The sequence below is a fragment of the Trachurus trachurus genome (assembly GCF_905171665.1).
Source record: "Trachurus trachurus genome assembly, chromosome: 21".
In the NCBI taxonomy this organism is placed as follows: Eukaryota; Metazoa; Chordata; class Actinopteri; order Carangiformes; family Carangidae; genus Trachurus; species Trachurus trachurus.
The window spans coordinates 22,640,165-22,647,462 of NC_139899.1; the positions used below are offsets into that span (position 1 = coordinate 22,640,165).

General features: G+C 47.6%; 1 long non-coding RNA gene across 1 annotated transcript; it reads right to left on the reverse strand.

The window, feature by feature from the left end:
• Positions 1–3,602: 3,602 nt before the first annotated feature.
• Positions 3,603–6,052, reverse strand: LOC311004031. The gene is made up of 2 exons (XR_014596292.1): positions 5,695–6,052; positions 3,603–4,342 (listed from the first exon to the last, which is right to left on the reverse strand). It is a non-coding gene; the product is annotated as an uncharacterized lncRNA (long non-coding RNA).
• Between the last annotated feature and the right edge of the window lie 1,246 nt (positions 6,053–7,298).

Here is a 7,298-nt window from a genome sequence, read left to right on the forward strand (position 1 = left end):
CTCTGAAGTCGTTCCTCCTTCCTCGGTGGTTGTCTCCTGACCCTGGAACGTCAGGGGTCACGCTTTCGCTGGCGTATCCTAGCAACACAACTGTGACACAGCATCATAACGTTGTCTAAAAAAATTAAATAATAAATTTAAAAATTATTATACATTTATTATTCAATACATTTATTTGGAAACTTTTGTAGACACACTTTTCAATTAAATAATAATAATAAAAATAGCAATAAAAATAAATAAAGGTCACAAATTTAATTTAAAAGTCTGTATCTTATTTTGAACTGTTGTTTTTAGTTTTGCTTCCACTGTGGAATCAAACAGTTTAATGATGACAGTGTGAACAACAGCCAACTCATCATATACCACAATAAAAATAAATAAATAAATTAATAAAAATGTGGAAAAAAAACTCCCTCCCTCCCTCCCTAGTTCACACAGTTGACAAAGTTGATGACTGACTGATGATGGCAAATTGGCACAGTGCACAAAAAACACAGACCACCATGAACAAATAGAACACAAATAGAAAAGAATAATAAGAATAATAATGATTCCGAGTGTAAAGATGATGAAACTTGCAAACTATTTACAAACTACAAACTATTTACAAACTATTTACAAAACTACTAACTATTTACAAACTATTTACAAACGACTACAAACTACTTACTAACCTACAGTGCCAACAACTGAATATAAAACACTAAAATGTCTGTTATTTACAGCTATGTACAGATTTACAGTTTTGACTGTGTGCCCCTATATCTTTGTGCAGCAGTCCCATGGCCAACCCCGTGATCCGTGTGGTCAGCCCACAGGCCCCACCCCACCGTCAGCAGGCCGTCCTCAGTGCCACCGCAGAGGCCCATCAGTATAGGGAGAAAAAAAAACATTTCCCAAAGCTCCCAAGGAGCTTTTACACCAGTCCTCTGCCCTCGGCCACGCCCGGAAGCTCCTGCGGTCAGAGGGCAACGCGGCGCCTACACGTCAGCAGTGTCTGGGGCGGCTGGTGGTGCCTTTTGGGCAGTACCTGAATGCGCCATTTCACTGGCTGCTCTCAGATGATGTGGGCTACATCAAGTTGTAAGCATATTATATTTAATACCCTTGTTCAGATCACTCCCCTTTGCCCTGCTATCACAGGTGCAGTGACATTAACCATGACAGTAACAAGTTGGTCTTTATGATTCCAGCCTGCTTGACAAACACAGGGCAGAGGTGAGGCAGCACCCGAAGGGGGAGATCGGGAACCGGTGGGTGAAGGACCTCCTCCTCGAATACGCAGAGAGCTTCCCACAGGTCTCCTGCGTCCTGGAGGCGAATGTGGATCGGTGCATTTACGGCCAGGCAGGTTTTGAGCACCACACCTTTCTGGAGATGTGGGAGCTCCATCCTGAAAGCCTGGTTTTCTGCGGCAGAGTCAGACGACATCAGGAGGCCACATCGGTCTGTCACGAGGTGGCTCGAGACACCTCCTGCCCACATCTTCAGTGTGCAGATGAGGAGGTTCAGGAGGTACATCTTGGACAAAGTAAGTGTTATTTTTGAATGTGTTTTGTGTGTGTGTTTTTTATTCCCTCTGTATTTGCATTTGAAACACAAAAAGCGGAATAGCACAGTACATGTTTTCTTTTCAGCATCTCAAAACTGGTCAATAATAACACGTAGATACTTGATACGCAGGCAGGAACCTCCGCAGGAACCTCCGCAGGAACCTCAGCAGGAACCTCTGCCAGTCAGGCATCTGTCTGGGAGGGTGACGATGCCGAGCTCGTAGCTGCAAGTCAGGCGGCGGAAGGTAAGTGAGATCCAGAGTTACAGATGTAAAACAGTTTTTTAAAAAGGCTTCATAAAATAAAACTCACTTGTTTGGTTAATTTGTAGAGCTGCTTGGGTCCCAGGGTGTCCAACCCGCCGCGAAGCCTGTTACCGCCGTCGGACCTGCGGAGAAGGCTGCGAAGACTGCTGCCGCTGCTGCCACCGCTCGACCTGCGGAGAAGGCTAGGAAGACCGCTGCCGCTGCCGCTGCTGCCACCGCCCGGCCTGCGGAGAAGGCTGCAAAGCCTGCTGCTGCCGCCGCTCGACCTGCGGAGAAGGCTAGGAAGACCGCTGCCGCTGCTGCCACCGCCCGGCCTGCGGAGAAGGCTGCAAAGCCTGCTGCTGCCGCCGCTCGACCTGCGGAGAAGGCTGCGAAGCCTGCTGCCGCCGCCGCTCGACCCAGAGCGGAGCCCGCTGCCGCTCCTGCCGCTCGACCCGCAGAGAAGGCTGCGAAGCCCGCTGCTGCTGCTGCCGCTCCTGCCGCTTGACCCGCAGAGAAGGCTGCAAAGCCCGCTGCCGCCACCGCCCCGCCCACGGAGAGGACAGAGCAGCCCACAGAGTCCCAAGCCACAGGGGATCAGAGTGTTTTCCCTGTAGGTGAAAAATAAATGCTAAAAATTAGAGAAGGGCATGATTACATGACGTTACATGAGATGAAACATGATCTAAAAGTAGAGACGAGGCCGAAACATGTAGGTGTTGGCTAATTTTTTAATAAGGGCTTTTTATATTTAATCCAGATGAGTTGCCTTGGATTCCTCCTTTTTTTTTTCTTATCATCTTAAAGTAATTACATTTTTACTTTGACTTTTTAATCTTAATTAAAAAGAGAAGGACATGATTAAATACCACAAAAGCCTGATAAAATAAACTAACTAAATGAATAACAATAAAGGCTATGCAGTTTCTTTTTTAAATGTTTGGCTCTACCTGTTGCAGGAAGAGCTGGAGGGGTGGGTAAAGACTTGGGAAACCCCCAACGGCCTCCCGGCGGCGGACATCTCCTGGCTGAAGGTAAAGCACATTGAGTAAAGCACATTGAGTTGCCTTGGTATGAAATGCGCTACATAAATTAAGATGCCTTGCCTTGCCTTGAAGGAGGATGCGGAGCGAGGGCTCTTCGGTCCCGTGCAGCTATATAAAGATGTCCATGGGCGGGTCAGGAGGCGACGGGTGATGAAATCGGACCGCATGTGGTTTTATCCCCCGGAGCCTCCTGGCTTCGTCAGCGGGGCTGTGCCGACACCCGACGCCTTTTTCAGGAGCCGGGTGTTTGTGTGGCGACCTGTGGGAGTGTGGCGGTACTCCCTGAAGTGCCCGCGTGGCCAGGAGTGTGCGGGTCACGGGAGGAACACGCACCTCTCAAAGTCGGGCTACCACATCCGGGTACGGCTCGTTTTACCTGCGCAAATAGTAAAAAAAAAGCTTGATTCATTAAAGTTATATTTATTTATCCACGTGCATAGAAAAATGATTATTACTATTCTTATTTCCCACACGTACCTTCAGGTACGTCACATCTGTGACGTGTCAGAGTGGTACTCTGTGATCACAGAGGTCCTCAGCTGTGGTCCCTGTTGTGATGGCTGGAGGAGTCTCTGCAGCCAGCTCATCAGCCAGTTCAGCTCATCAGCCAGTTCAGCTCATCAGCCAGCTCATCAGGCTGATGAATGGCACCTGGTGGGGTGTGGCCTGGCCTGAGCAGAAAGGCTCAGCACTGGAACATTCACGCTCTCTCTAGACTCCGGCTGGGGTGGAAGCCCTGCTCCACCTGTGGACTCTTTTGTTTCTTTGTTTCTTTGTTTTGTTGGTTTGTTTTGTCTTGGTTTGAGTTGTCTTTAAGTTCATTAATAAATTATTTTTGTTAAAATTGCAAAACTCAGTTGTCTCTCCACCTTTTGTCCAGTTCCTGGAACATGGAACGTGACAAAATGGGGGCTCGTCTAAAGCCAGTGTTTTGGGTAGGAATTGTTGGTCTGCTGATGCAGGTTGGTGGAGACGTATACTGAGTTGGTAAGTACAGAGTTTGGAGATAAAGTAAGTGTGGCAAATTTTTTCACTGGTGTTCCCCTCTGTTAGGTGTAGCAGCAGTCCCTAATAGAGGCTCTGCTGCAGTTTTTTTTTGCCTTTACTGTTTTGGGTGGTATCCTGGGAGGGCCCTTGGCAAACTCAGCAATGCCACTGAAGACTAGGGTTGAGTGTAAGTAGGTTTTGGTTAGGCAGTTAGTAGGGGGGACCCAGTGGGGGTGCCACATTCTGTATTGTTTATCTAGACTGTTGGGTTGGGTTCAGGTATGGCTGCCAGTATTGAGGATTTCATTAAATGTCCCTCTTATGAGTTACTAGAGCAATATACGAAGGAGCAGCTTCTCAAGGTGGCACACCATTATTCGGTTGCTGTGGATGCCAGACGTACAAGGGAGACCATCATGAGTATTGTACAGGCAAATCTGCAAGAGGAAGGAGTCCTGATGGCCGATGATGGTAAGAGTGGTGTTACTACTTCTGTGCCGGGGTTAACCTTTGAACAGCAAAAGGAATTGTTAATGTTGAAATTTGAACATGAAAAGGAGTTAGAAAAAATGAAGTACAAGGTGGAACAAATGAAACTGGAAGTGGAGCAGAATAAATTGGGGCTGATTTCAGCGGGTAAACTTCCGGTTGGGGCGATCAGGTGGGGTCTGCCAAGTATGTTAGTAAGTTCGACCTTCTTAAAGGTTATTGGCAGGTTCCACTTTCTGAGAGAGCAAGGGAGATTTGTTCATTTGTGACTCCATCTGGTTTGTATTCATATACCGTGATGCCGTTTGGGTTGCGCAACGCTCCAGCCACCTTTCAAAGATTAATGAATAAGGTGGTTCGGGGGCTGGAGGGTTGTGCAGTCTATTTGGATGATGTTGTGATATATAGTGATACATGGGAGAAACATTTGGAGCAGGTGAAGGCTTTGTTTGACAGGCTACTTTGGGCACAGCTAACGGTCAATCTGGCAAAATGTGAATTTGCCAAGGCCACCGTGACCTATTTGGGGAAGGTGGTGGGGCAAGGATAAGTGCGTACCATTGAGGGAAAGGTCAGGGCGATCCGTGACTTCCCTGTTCCAACGACAAAGAGGGAATTGTTGCGTTTCTTGGGAATGGCTGGTTATTACAGGGACTTTTGTCCAAATTTTGCTTCTGTGGGTGCTCCTCTAACTGACTTGTTAAAAGGTGATGTTAAATATGTTTGGTCTCCCATCTGTCAACAGGCATTTAACCAGTTGAAGGACCTGTTGTCATCAGCTCCAGTGCTTGCTGCCCCTAGGTTGGATCGCCCCTTCAAGTTGCAGGTGGATGCAAGTGATGCTGGAGCTGGGGCTGTGTTGTTACAGGTGGATGAGAGGGGGGTTGAGAGACCTGTTAGTTACTTCTCTAAGAAGTTTAAAAATTACCAGCGTAACTATTCAGTAATCGAAAAAGAAGCCCTTGCATTGGTCATGGCCCTCCAACATTTTGATGTCTATATTGGGTCAGGTTCTTCGTTGATTGTTTATACTGACCACAATCCATTAACCTTTTTGCGTTCATTGCAGAATCCGAATCAGAGGTTGATGCGGTGGGCCTTGTTTTTGCAGCCTTATCATTTGGATATCCGTCATATTAAGGGCAGGGATAATCTGGTGGCGGATACTTTGTCGCGTGCTCCTTTGTCATAATATGTTGTGCTATGTACTTGTCTCTCTGCTCTATCCAGGCCGGGCTCCCATCCGTATGTGCTCTTAAAGATGCTTCTTCTGGATCCACAGTTGCGGAGTCATTGGGTTTGGGGGTGTTGGTGAGGTAATGGGGAGGAGGGAGGGGTTCTGCATTGCATGTTATTTAATAAGGTGCTTACCTGGATTATGATCTGGCAGTCGAGTTGGGTAATAGATTTGCCTAGATGTAGGTAGAATGTATTGGATTGGAAGTTGTGTTTTTTTTTCTCTGTATGTGTCTTGCAGGGTCGGAGGTCAGAGGTGGTACCTCTGTCTTGGCCGGGGGGGTGTGATGGCTGGAGGAGTCTCTGCAGCCAGCTCATCAGCCAGTTCAGCTCATCAGCCAGTTCAGCTCATCAGCCAGCTCATCAGGCTGATGAATGGCACCTGGTGGGGTGTGGCCTGGCCTGAGCAGAAAGGCTCAGCACTGGAACATTCACGCTCTCTCTAGACTCCGGCTGGGGTGGAAGCCCTGCTCCACCTGTGGACTCTTTTGTTTCTTTGTTTTGTTGGTTTGTTTTGTCTTGGTTTGAGTTGTCTTTAAGTTCATTAATAAATTATTTTTGTTAAAATTGCAAAACTCGGTTGTCTCTCCACCTTTTGTCCAGTTCCTGGAACATGGAACGTGACACTGTACCAAGGCGGGCAGGAGCAGAGAGGGCGGCTCGGTGGGTCGGTGGCGTGCCTGGGATGCCGCCATTTTGTCCAAGCTCAGTGAGGCTCACCGAGCCATGTTCCCCGCCATCCTCACCAGCAAGTGAGTATAGTCTGTGTAGTAAGAAATATGTAACACATCAAAAAAAAAATGGTCTGGCCCATGGTCTCAAAATTCAACCTCATAAACTCCCTCACATCAGGGACTCCTTAACATCCTGTGATGCTAAAATGTACTGAAAATCAACAAAAACTATTGCAGTTTCTGTCTTGCCACAAAGAAGTGGCTCCTTAGTCATCAAAGTTGCCAACACTAGGTGGTGCTGTCTGACTCTCTGTCTGACTCATGATGTTTTCTCTTTCTTGCTTTGTTTGGTCTCTGTGGTTCATCTGATATCCACAGATACATCTGTCACATTGCCATAGCTGTTTATTCTTTTATTTTTGATCAACTAAACTAATGTGTGTATTTAAACAAACCTGTAAGTATTTACTCAGTTAACCTCAAACACATTGATTGTGACCCCTGTACTTACAGGCGTGGAGTGGACAGGAGCGTCGTGCGCCTGCTGAGGGACAGGACAGAGGGGAACACCATGGTGAAGGTGTGGCGGCAGGTCCAGGAGAACCATGTCGAGGAGTACCTTCGACGTAAGGACCTGTACACCACCCTTCTCATGGACCTGGTGCGACCCGGAGGGATCGTCTCTGCGCTTGGCCACGCGTTCAAGGCCCCGCCACCTCCCCGAGAGCTCCCATCCGCGCGGCTCCTCCGTCACGCCTTCCTGCTGGCAGAGGCAGACAATGTGCAGGATTACCGGAGCCAGATCCTCTCCACCTTTGGCACGGTTCTGAAAATGGACTCGACGAAGAAAGTGCGTGCATCAAAACCTAACACCATATTGTGCATCATGCAAAACATATTGCTGTGTTGTTTTGTTGTCATGCAACTAGTACTTATTTTCACACTGTTGTAAATAAATGACAAAGCAAACTCTCATATCAATCATATGTAACAGAGGTTCTCACCCACCCACACAGGTGGTGAAAAAGCTATCTGGGGAGGGTCACGGCTCGGCCGAGTGGTTTA